Source organism: Rhinopithecus bieti, unplaced genomic scaffold (assembly GCF_001698545.2).
Source record: "Rhinopithecus bieti isolate Rb0 unplaced genomic scaffold, ASM169854v2 scaffold_31355, whole genome shotgun sequence".
In the NCBI taxonomy this organism is placed as follows: Eukaryota; Metazoa; Chordata; class Mammalia; order Primates; family Cercopithecidae; genus Rhinopithecus; species Rhinopithecus bieti.
This window is the reverse complement of record NW_016813357.1, coordinates 5,293-17,029: the sequence shown is the minus strand read 5'-3', so window position 1 is coordinate 17,029 and position 11,737 is coordinate 5,293. Positions and strand designations below refer to the sequence as shown.

The window sequence follows — 11,737 nt, the reverse complement described above, 5'->3', positions numbered from 1 at the left end:
TTCTCCATTTACCTGATTTTTTTCTTAATTACGAAAACTGGAGAATTCCAAGGAGAAAATGTTTGAGCTATGTGCCCCTTTTCTAATCGTTCAGCAACTAATTTCTCTAAAGCCTCCAGTTTTTCTTTACTTAGTGGCCATTGTTCTATCCAAATTGGCTTATCTGTTAACCATTTTAAAGGTATAGGTTCTGGAGGCTTAACAATGGCCGCCATCAAAATTTTTTTCCTAATCTTTGGTGGGAACTCTGTTTTTCCACTTGAAGCGGTTTTTTTAAACCTTGCAAATTTTTTTCTGGTCCCATACCAGGGACATATGCCATTTCATGCATTGTATGTTGACTTTGAGGGCTATATAATTGTTCTAGAATTAGAACTTGTGCTCCCCATTGTTGTAATAAATCTCTTCCCCATAAATGTATAGGTACAGAAGTTATAATTGGTTGAATGGTCCCAGGTTGTCCATCAGGCCCCTCACAATGCAAAATATAACTACTTTGATATACTTCAGCAGCTTTACCAACTCCAACTATGTTAAATTGAGTGGGTTGAATTGGCCACGTGGACAGCCAGTGCTGTAGAGAAATGATTGAAATTTCCACTCCCGTATCTACCAAACCTTTACATTTCTTTCCTTGAATAGTTATTTCACAGGTAGGACGTTTATCAGTAATTTGATTTACCCAATAATCTGCTTTGCCTTGTTTATTTGTGCTTCCAAATCCTCCTGTTCGTTTAGTTTCACTTTTCCCCATTCCCACATATGGCACAATCAGGAGCTGTGCTATGTGCTCTCCTGGCTCTGCTTTCCAGGGAACAGGAGTAGATACAACAATTTGAATTTCCCCATTGTAATCTGAATCAATGACTCCTGTATGTATTTGTATGCCTTTTAAACTTACACTAGACCTTCCTAAAAGTAATCCTATTGTCCCTGCCGGCAAGGGTCCACAGACTCCTGTTGGGACCTTTTGCAGGGGTTCCCCAGGCAGAAGACTCACAGCTTTCATGCAGCATAAATCTACTGTGGCACTACCAGCTGTGGCGGGGGACAGACATTGTACAGGGGTGAGGGAATGGCCTGAGCTGGAAATGCCCCAGTTTAGAATGGGGCCCGGGACAGGCCCCTCTCATGGCATTTCCCAAAATCGGGTTCCCTTCTTTATCAAACTTAGAATGACACTGACTAGCCCAGTGTTTTCCTTTTTTACATTTTGGACATATTTCAGGCTCAACAGTTTTCCTTTTTCCCCTATCTGAAAATCTGACTCGTTGATTTTTTTCTACATAATTTTTTAGTATGACCATGCTTCCCACAGTTAAAACAAGCTCCAGGAAATGGAGTATTTCATTTATCCACTCTCAGCCCTGCCATTGCCTGTGCCAACAAGTTAGTTTTATGCAGATTACCTCCAATACCATCATAGGCCTTGACATAATCAACTAAATGTGCTTTCCCTCTGAAAGGTCACAGAGCAGCCTGGCAATTGGGATTAGCATTGTCGAAAGCTAATAATTGCAACACTATACCATGAGTGGCCGAATCTGTAATCATCTTTTTAAGAGACGCCTGTAACTGAGCTATAAAATCAACATATGGTTCTCTGGGTCCCTGTTTCATAGCACTAAAGGAAGGGTATTGTTCCCCACCTGAAGTGATTTTTTCCCAAGCTCTAATGTACACTCCTCTAAGCTGTTCTATGGCATCATCCTGCATGACCAGTTGTGCATCTAAAACCAGCCCAGCCGCCAACCCCCAAAAGTTGGTCTGCAGTTATATTAATTTGAGTTTGGGCCTGGGCATTGCGAGCAGCCTGAAGGGAAGCTTCATCTGCCCACCAAGTTTTAAATTATAAGAACTGAGCAGGAGTTAGACAAGCTCGAGTAAGAGTGTCCCAGTCAGTAGGTATCATTCGACTGGAAACAGTAACATTCTTTAACAGTCCCATTACAAAAGGAGAACCTGGTCCATACTGACTTATTGCTTGTTTTAATTCTTTGAGTAATTTAAAAGGAAAAGGCTCAAATGTAGCTATAATATTCCCCTCTTGATCTGGGGGGTGTATTCTAACAGGGAACTGCCAAGTCTCTACATCGCCCTCTCATCTAGCTTGCTGAATTCCTGCCTGAATCAAACTAAGAGCAGTCGCTCGAGGCGCTGCTTGAACAGTAACTGGGGTAATTACTTTTTGCCCAGTGTACTCCAGAAAAGAAAGATCTGGGGGGTCATTTTCTTCAAAATAATAATGAGGGGGTGCAGAAGGGTAGGGATGAACCTCTCCTTCCTTTGCCGCTTTAGCTTCAGCTGGCAAATAAACATGCCCTGTAACCTCTTCTGTTACTTCACTATACTCTTGTTCCTCCTCATCAGTGTGAAAAAGTTCCAAGGTGAAACGAACCAGACCCCAAACTTGCTCCATTGTTACCCTGAAGCTTCTGAGCTCCTCTTCTTTCTTACCACGGGGATTGCTTTAAGAGTACTGGGGTGTCCTCCAGCTAGTTTTCCGTTCCAACCGTCGCTCCGGCAACCCTTCGACCTGGATTCGAGCCCCCATGAATGGACGCCACTTGCTGAGACCAGCTCGGTCGGGAAGACCCTAACCCAGCGGTGCTAGAGGAATTAAAGACACACACATAGAAATCTAGAGATGTGAAGTGGGGAATCAGGGGTCTCACAGCCTTCAGAGCTGAGAGCCCTGAACAGAGATTTACCCACACGTTTATTAACAGCAAACCAGTCATTAGCATTGTTTCTATAGATATTAAATTAACTAAAAGTATCCCTTAAGGGAAACGAAGGGATGGGCCGAATTAATTGCAGCAGGAACACGCCCTTAAGACACAGATCGCTCAGGTTTTTGTTTGTGGCTTAAGAATGCCTTTAAGCGTTTTTCCGCCCTGGGTGGGTCAGGTGTTCCTTGCCCTCATTCCGGTAAACCCACAACCTTCCCGCTTGGGCGTTATGGCGATTATGGGCATGTTACAGTGCTGCAGAGATTTTGTTTATGGCCAGTTTTTGGGGGGCTTGCTCCCAATAACCTTGTGTCAGGCAGAACTGGAAATGTAAAGTGAAAAGGTGAGATGGTGTACTGAGAGGAGTCCTGCACCCCAAATCCTAGAGATCCAGCAAGGACAGCAGCTGTTAGAGGTTGTAATGGGGATTGATGGTGCAATTGTGTAGAGTGAGAGGTTTGGCTTTCATGGTATATGAGAAAGCGCATAGTGTCTACAAGTAACCTTTCACTGTTATTGGTGGGGCTGGGTACAAGCAAGCAAGAAGGGTCAGGAGGACAGTCAGATGAGCAGGGAGAGGTAGCCAAGGATGGAGTGAGATGCAGGGTAGGTGTCTTCCTAAACAATAGTGACTGCCAATTTTTTTTAGTTTGTCAATAATGATAGAGGGCTTATCAGTAATGCGAAGTTGGAATGCTCCCATCTGTTTGGTAATGTGTGTGGCTGAGTTCTGGAGATAAGGACTAAAGGAACATTTGGAAGGTGGAAGGTTGCCTAAAGGGATTCCAGTAGGCTGTTGTCAGGAGATGCATAAAGGAGCAGCAACAGGGATAGTTGTCTGTGTGGTTAGGGGTCCAAATATTGGTGGGGGGAGGGGGGTGGAATTGACATAAGGAGAAAGGTGCCGCAAGTAGATGCGGAGAAGTGTGGCAACTTGTTGGTGCGAAATGTCTAGGGAGTTCTCACCAAATCTGTCTAGAAAGTAAAGAATTTCCTCAGGTGGGTAAAGATGAGGGCTATTAAAGGAGGTTCAGAGGTGCAGGGAGACAGGAGAGGTAGCCCAGTCGGCCTGTAGAGTGGGGATGGCTGTGTAAGAGCAGGAAGAAAGGGAAACACATAGCCAACAATTCTTTGCTAGAGAAGGATTGGAGGCAGTGAGGAAAGAGCAGGTGAGATTGATAGTATGCTGGGGGTACCTAGGAAGAGGTAGAGAGTGACTGGAGAATGGGGGCAAGGATAAGAGTGAATAGAAAAGTTAAAAAAAAAAAAAAAGGACTTCATCAGGATAGAAGAATTGTGTACCTTGCCACTGAAGATCTTCTATCCACTCCCAGAGCGAGTTAAGGGTGGCGGTTTGAGGTAAAACCAGGAGATACCAGTTATGATGGTTTGGAGGAAAAGTGTAAACCGGCAGTGTAAACAAGGGCAGGACATTTATGAGTAGTTGAGAATGGTGAATAGGAGTATGACTAGACTGAAGATAGTAGGGATGACAAGTTTTTGGGGCACAGTCCAAGTAGTGGAGGTGACTCCATAAAGCCCTGTTACAAAAAGTAGGGTAAGGATGAATAGACCTAATAGAATGAAGGAATGTATTAGACTCATAAGGGTTATTACTGTTCTTCAGAAATGCGAGTGAGTTTAAGGGAAGTAGAGGAGAGTACCTGCGATTTCCAGGAGGAAGAGGAGAGATCAGGCTGGCTGGCGGACACAGCTTTATTCTGGAAAGGTGAATCCAGTAGGGAAGGTCCTGCAGGCGGACAGCAGTTGGGGTACTATAGATGACTAAATAGGGTTCAGTCCATTGAGGTTGTAGAGTTTGAGGGGTCAGATTCTTAACAAGAACTGATCGTCCAGCTAGGGTGTCTTCATATGGCTGGGAATCTGGAGTAGGCAAGAAAAGATTAGCAGCCTGGTGAATTTCCTGTCTAGCCTGCTAGAGGACCAGAAGATAGTCGTCTTGAGAGCTGGTGTCTGGCATGAGGTTGGGGCCCAGCAAGAAGGTACGTCCATGTAAAATTTCAAATGGACTATACCCTGTAGCTTCTCAAGGATAGGCTCTAATTCTAAGGAGGGCAAATGGTAAAAGTGCTGTCCAGTCTTTTTTAAGTTGGAGGCTGAGCTTGGTGAGGTGTGTTTTTAAAAGACCATTAGTTCTTTCTACCTTTCCCAAAGATTAAGGATGGTAGGGGGTATGAAGTTTCCACTGGATGCCAATGGCCTGGGAGACTGCTTGAGTGACCTGACTAATGAAGGCCGGTCCCTTATCAGACTGTATAGAGGTCAGAAGGTCAAACAGAGGAATTATGTCTGACAGAAGGGAAGAAATGACTGTGGTGGCCTTCTCAGACCCTGTGGGAAAGGCCTCTACCCATCCAGTGAAGATATCTACCCAGACCAAAAGATATCTTAGTTTTTTGACTCAGGGCATATGGGTAAAGTTAATCTGCCAGTCTTGGGTGGTGGCAAATCCTCTAGCTTGATGTGTAGGAAAGGGAGGGGGCCTGCAATATCCCTGAGGGGTGGTAGAGTAGCAGATGAAACACTGAGAAGTAATTTCCTTGAGGATGGATTTCCATGATGGAAAAGAAATGAGAGGTTCTAAGAGATGGGCCATTGGCTTGTAACCCACATGAAAGAGGTTATGAAAGGATGATAAGATAGAATGAGCCTGTGAGGCAGGAAGGAGGAATTTTCCTTGATCCAAGGACCACTTGCCTTGAGTAGGAAGGGATTGATAGGTAAGAGTTTCAATGGGAGAATAGGTGAGAGTGATAGTTGAGAAGGAAGAAAACTGGCCATGAGGGACAGATATGGGAAAACTAGCTGCTTCTTTTGCTGTATTATCAGCATAAGTATTCCCTCAAGCAATGGGATCTGGTGACCTCTGATGCCCCTTGCAGTGAATGACTTCAGCTTCCTTTGGCAGTAGTCTTAAGAACGATTTTATTAAGGTGCGTTGATGATGGAGGACCCTTGTGTAGTGAGAAAACCTCTTTCTGCCCATATAACAGCATGGTGATGTAGGATGTGGAAGCCATACTTGGAATCAGTGTAGATATTGACACGTAGTCCCTTTGCAAGCATGAGGGCCCAGTTTAAAGCAATGAGTTTGGCTTGTTGAGAGGTAGTGGAAAGGGGCAGGGCAGTAGCTTCAATGACAGATGTGGAAGACACTACAGCATAGCCTGCCCTTGCTGGTGACTGATGATTGGGCCTTGAAGAACTACCATCATAAACCAAGTGTGGTCTGGATTAGGAACAGGAAAGAGGGAAATACGGGCAAATGGGGAGGATGCCATACGGATTAGAGAGATACAGTCATGAGGTTCAGGTTTGGTGCTAGGTATAAGGTGAGAGGATGGGTTGAAGTTTGTGCCAGGATACAGACTTTGTGGGAGTTTCAATGAATAGTGAGTACAGTTGGAGGAGTTAGGGGGTGGAAAGTATATGTGCCAAGCGTGATTAGGAAAATAGATGTTGAAACTTATGAGAGCTGTAGAGAGTAAGTGGGGCATGGGTTGTGATCTTGAGGGCCTCTAGAAGTATTGAAGCGGCAGCTGCTGCCGCACGTAGACACGAGGGCCAGCCTAGAACTGTGAAGTTAAGTTGTTTGGATAGGAAGGCTACAGGTCGTGGGCCTGGTTCCTGTGTAAGAACTCTTGACCGCACAGCCTTGTATTTCAGCTGTATGTAAGAAAAAGGATTGGGACGAGTTAGGGAGTACTAATGTGGGGACTGTTTCTAGGGCTGTCTTTAAGGAACAAAAAGAAGAGTGGGGAAAGGACTTAGGGTCTATGGGATCAGTCAGGTTTCCCTTTATAAGTTTATATAGTGGTTTAGTTGGATTGCAAAACCTGGTATGCCAAGGCAAAAGTATCCAACCATGCCTAGGAAGGAAAGGAGTTGTTGCTTTGTAGAAGCGGTTGGGGTTTTGGAGACTAGCCATACACAGTTAGCAGGGAGAGCATGTGTGTTTTGATGAAGGACTGCCAAGATAGGTAATGGATGGGGAAGAAATTTGGGCTTTAGAGGGGGATATATGATACGGCTTTGAGAATATATGTCGAAGGAGCAGGAGGGTATCCTGTTGGGAAGATTCATAAGAGGGGATGCAGAGGAGAAGGTTGTCCATATATTGAATAAGGTGAGAAACAGATGGACGGAAAGAAAGTAGATCATGAGAAAGAGTTTGACTAAAGTAATGGGGGCTGTCTCTGAAGCCTTGTGGCAGTACAGTCCAGGTGAGTTGCTGAGACTGGTGGGTGTCGGGGTCAGTCCATGTGAAAGCAAAAAGAGGCTGGGATGAGGGGTGCAAAAGAATAGTGAGGAAAGTATCTTTGAGGTCAAGGATGGAATAATGAGTTGTGGAGGGAGGTATTGAGGATAGGAGAGTATATGGGTTTGGCACCACAGGATGGATAGGTAAGACAATTTGGTTAATAAGGCAAAGATCCTGAACCAAGCTGTAAGATTTATCCACTTTCTGGACTAGTAGCTATAACTCAGAGATATGTTGCCGCTTGGCAGTTTCTTTTCTGTTATTGAACACCTTGAAGGTGAGGTTGATTAAATCCTATTGTGGGATTTGAGGGCCAGAATCCAACTTTTGGAGTTTTTTTCTAATGTCAGGAGTGCATTGGGTCATAAAATGCATATTAAGGATAAGGCAGCCTTCTGGCCCCTCTGGGTCTAGGGCTGTAAAGCATCTAAGGGTAGCTGCTAAGCAGGCCATGAACTGGGTTGGGTTTTCATCTTTACCTTGGGTAGTTTCCTTTAGCTTGTCATAATTAACAGCTTTGTATGCTGCCTTTTTGTGCCCCTAGACTAGGCAGGAGACCATGTAATCTCACCTAGCTATGCCTGGGGAGTCTGTGTGGTATTGCCAACAGGGATCCTCTCAGGGAACTGCCCTGGTGCCCTCTTGGAGGCCTGGCTCATGAAGCTGGCAGGTGTCTGCATAGGACTGGGCTAGAGAATAAACTCTTTCTCATTTATCTGGGTAGAGGGTAGAGGTCAGGATGACATTTATCTCACTCCAGGTTAAATTGAAGGACTGAGTTAGATATTGGAATTCCTGTATATATTTATTGGAGTCTGATGAGAAAGAGCCTAAATGCTGTCTGATTTGGGAAAGGTCTGATAGAGAAAAAGGCACATGTACCCTGACTATGCCTTCAGCTCCAGCCACCTCTCTAAGAGGAAATTTTTGGGCAGGTGGGGAAGAGCTAGTCATGGAATGAAACTGTAAGCCAGACCGGGTGTGAGGAGGGAAGGTAATAGAAGGGTTATAGGGTGGGGGAGTGGAGGCTATGGAAGAATTGGGACCTGATTCAGCCTGGTGAGGAGTGGCCAGGGGAGGAGAAGAGAGGTAAGAGATGTCAGTGGAAAAGGAGGATTCAGAGGACTCTGAGTTTGGGGTGGAGACCAGAGGAGCGGATGGGAGAGAAAGAAGGAAAATCTGGGACAAGTTGCATTGGGAGCAGAGACTAGGGAGGGAATGAAGAGTAAAAAAATGCCTGGACGTAAGGCACCTTGGACCATTTGCCCATTTTTTGACAAAAATTATCTAGGTCTTGTAGGATAGACAAATCAAAAGTGCCATTCTCTGGCCACTTGGAACTATTGTTGAGTTTGTACCAGGGCCAAGCAGTATTAGAGAAAAAATAAGATGTTTAGGTTTTAGGTCAGGTGTTAGTCGAATGGGTTTTAGGTTTTTAAGAACACAGGCTAAGGGGGAAGAGGGAGGAATGGATGGCAGAAAGTTACCCATAGTGGAGAAGGTAAGTTTAAAAAGGAAGGTAGAGACATGGAGAAATGGAGGTGGCAGCTACAGACTTCCAGTAGGCGTTCCTGACTGAGTCCTGGGCTGTAATGTGGGTGAGCAGCCAAAGCAGGCATCCCCACAATTGACCTGCCACCAAGGGAATGTGGGTGAATGATCAAGGCAGGTGTCCCCGTGGTGATCAGACACCAAGGGAAGACTGTCTTCCCAAGTCTGTGACCAACATCGGAATTTTTGAATGCACGGATAAAGTGTGTCTCCTTTTTGTCTCTACCAGGAAGGGAGAGAAACTGAAATTGAAAGGAAAGAGATTGAAGGGAGGTGAGAGAGGTTAGGTAGAGAGCGAAAAACCCGCTTACCCGAGTGTGAAGAACTGCTTACCGATTTGAAATTGGTGAGATGGTCCTTGGGTTGGCTGGTCTGATGACCCGAGGTCATAGGTGGATCTCCTCACAGAGGGAGCGTGAGGACAGGGGACCAGTCTCTCAAAGGAGTCCCCCTGTCCCGGGTCTTCGGCACCAAATATTATGCGTGTCCGTATAAGAGACCACCTGAGTAGGCTTAGTGTGAGCAACAAGGCTGTTTATCCACTTGGGTGCAAGTGGGCTGAGTCCGAGAAAGGAGTCAGCAAAGGGTGGTGGGATTATCATTTATTCTTATAAGTTTCGGGTAGGCAGTGGAGTCAGAAGCAATTTTTTGCAGGCAGGGGATAGATGTTGCAAATACATTCACAAGGGCAGGGAGGAATGTTACAAAGTACATTCACAAGGGCGGGGAGCATGTATTGTCACAAGGGTGGGGAGGAATGTTAGAAACTACCTTCACAAGGATGGGGAATATCACAAAGTACATTATCACAAGGGCGGGGGAATGTCACGATGGCTTGACCACGGTGCGGCCAGCTCAGAGGACCTTACAGAGCTTACTCACTATACTCATCCTACTCCACTGCAAAAACATGCCATTCCTATTATTAGGGGAAAAAGAGACTTAATGGCTTGTGCCCAAGCAGGGTCTGGGAAAACTGCAGCATTTCTTTTACCCGTACTGAGTCAGATATATATAGATGGTCCAGGAAAAGCTTTGAAGGCTGTGAAGGAAAATGGAAGGTATGGGTGCCAATCTCCTGGGTTTTAGTCCCAACAAGAGAATTGGCTGTACAGATATGACGAAGCCAGAAAATTTTCATACCAGTGTAGAGTTCATCCTTGTGTAGTTTATGGTGATGCTGATATTGGTCAACAAATTCAGGTCTTGGAACATGGATGCCACTTGTTAGTAGCCACGCCAGGATGTCTAGTGGATTTGATGGAAAGAGGAAAGATTGGATTAGACTTCTGCAAATACTTAATGTTGGATGAAGTTGATAGGATGTTAGATACGGGATCTGGACCTCAGATACATCATATACTTGAACAAGATACTATGCCACCAAAGGGCATTCATCACATCATGATGTTTAGTGCCACTTTTCCTAAGGAAATACGATGCTTGCTCATGACTTTTTGGATGAATATATATTTTTGGCTGTAGGCAGAGTAGGCTCTACCTCTGAAGTAGTTTGAGTGGAAGTAGTTTGGGTGGAAGAGCCAGATAAACGGTCATTTCTGCTTGATCTCTTAAATGCACCAGGGAAGGATTCACTGACTTTAGAGTTTGTGGAGACAAAAAAGGGAGCAGATTCTCTGGAGAATTTCTTATACCATGAAGTATATCCTTGTACTAGTATTCATGGAGACCAATCACAGAGAGATCGAGAAGGAGGCCCTTCACTAGTTTTCCTTGGGGAAAAGCCCAATTCTAGTGGCTACAGCTGTGGCAGCATGAAGACTAGACATTTCAAATGTGAAACATGCTTCAATTTTGATTTGCCAAGTGATATTGAAGAATATGTGCCTTGTATTGGCTGTACAGGATGTGTGGGAAACCAGGGCCTTGCCATCTCATTATTTAATGAAAGAAATATGAATATTACAAAGGATTTGTTGGATATTCTTGTAGAATTTAAACAAGAAGTGCCTGCTTGATTGGAAAACATAGCTTATAAACACCACTACAAGGGTGGTATTTGTGCATGATCTAAAAGATTCAGTGGAGCATTTGGTGCCAGAGACTATTGACAATGTAGTGGTTCCAGCAGTTCTGGCTTTAGTAGTAGTCATACAAGCAGCAGCTGCAGTGGTGGAGGTGGTCATGACATCAGCAGCAGATGTGGTAAAGGTGGCTATGGAGGCTTCTACAATAGTGATGGATGTGTAGGAAATTATAACTCTTGTTATAAGAGTTACTAAGAGCTGGGCATGGTGGCTCACGCCTGTAATCCCAGCACTTTCGGAGGCCGAGGTGGGCGGATCACGAGGTCAGGAGTTCAAGACCAGTTTGGCCAACATAGTGAAACCCTGTCTCTACTAAAAATACACAAAAAATTAGTCAGGCATGGTGGTGTGTGCCTGTAATCCCAGCTACTCGGGAGTCTGAGGAGGAGAATCGTGTGAACCCAGGAGGCAGAGGTTGCAGTGAGCCGAGATCGTGCCACTGCACTCTAGCCTGGGTGACAGAAGGAGACTCCGTCTCAGAAAAAAAAAAAAAAAGAGTTATTAAGAAATTATTTTAGGCAGATAGGAAAAGGGGTCCTTGGGAAGTTTTTTTTCTTTTAGAGCAACTCCAGAAACTGGTGAGATGGTTTCTTATGTAGCAGGAAAGCCCTGGCTCTTAGAGCTGGGCCAGCAAGCTTTGATATGCAAATACCAGCCATCAGAAACTGGGCCCACCCAAACATGGCAATTCCTGCAGTCTTATTCTTGCCCTGGCCTCCACATGTGCCTGGTGACATGGCCACCCCCACATATCCAACATGTGTAAAACATCCTGGTGCCCTGTATTTGCATATTAAAAGGCTAGGGTGGAAGGGCCAGTTTTTTTCCCCTGCTACTTGAATGATATGCTTGGTCAAACCAATCCCCCGAGCCCTATCCAAATCAGACACCACCTCCTCCAGCCTCCTCATATAAGCAGCCACTTTTCTGTCACACTTGGGGTTTTCTCTTTGTTCCAATCCCCTACCTTCTGTCTCTGTATGGGGGAGCTGTTTTCTTCTTCCTTCCTTCTTTCTTGCCTATTATACTCTCCGCTCTTTAAAACCACTCCATGTGGGTCTGTGTCATTTTATCTAAATTGACACAAGATTAAGGACCCTGGTGTTCCTCCAGTTATAGGAGCC

General features: G+C 45.0%; 1 pseudogene; it reads left to right on the top strand.

Annotated features, from left to right (window-relative positions):
• LOC108512641 (ATP-dependent RNA helicase DDX3X-like) overlaps positions 1-10,808 on the top strand; it is a 15,721-nt pseudogene extending 4,913 nt beyond the window's left edge.
• The last annotated feature ends 929 nt before the right edge of the window (positions 10,809-11,737 follow it).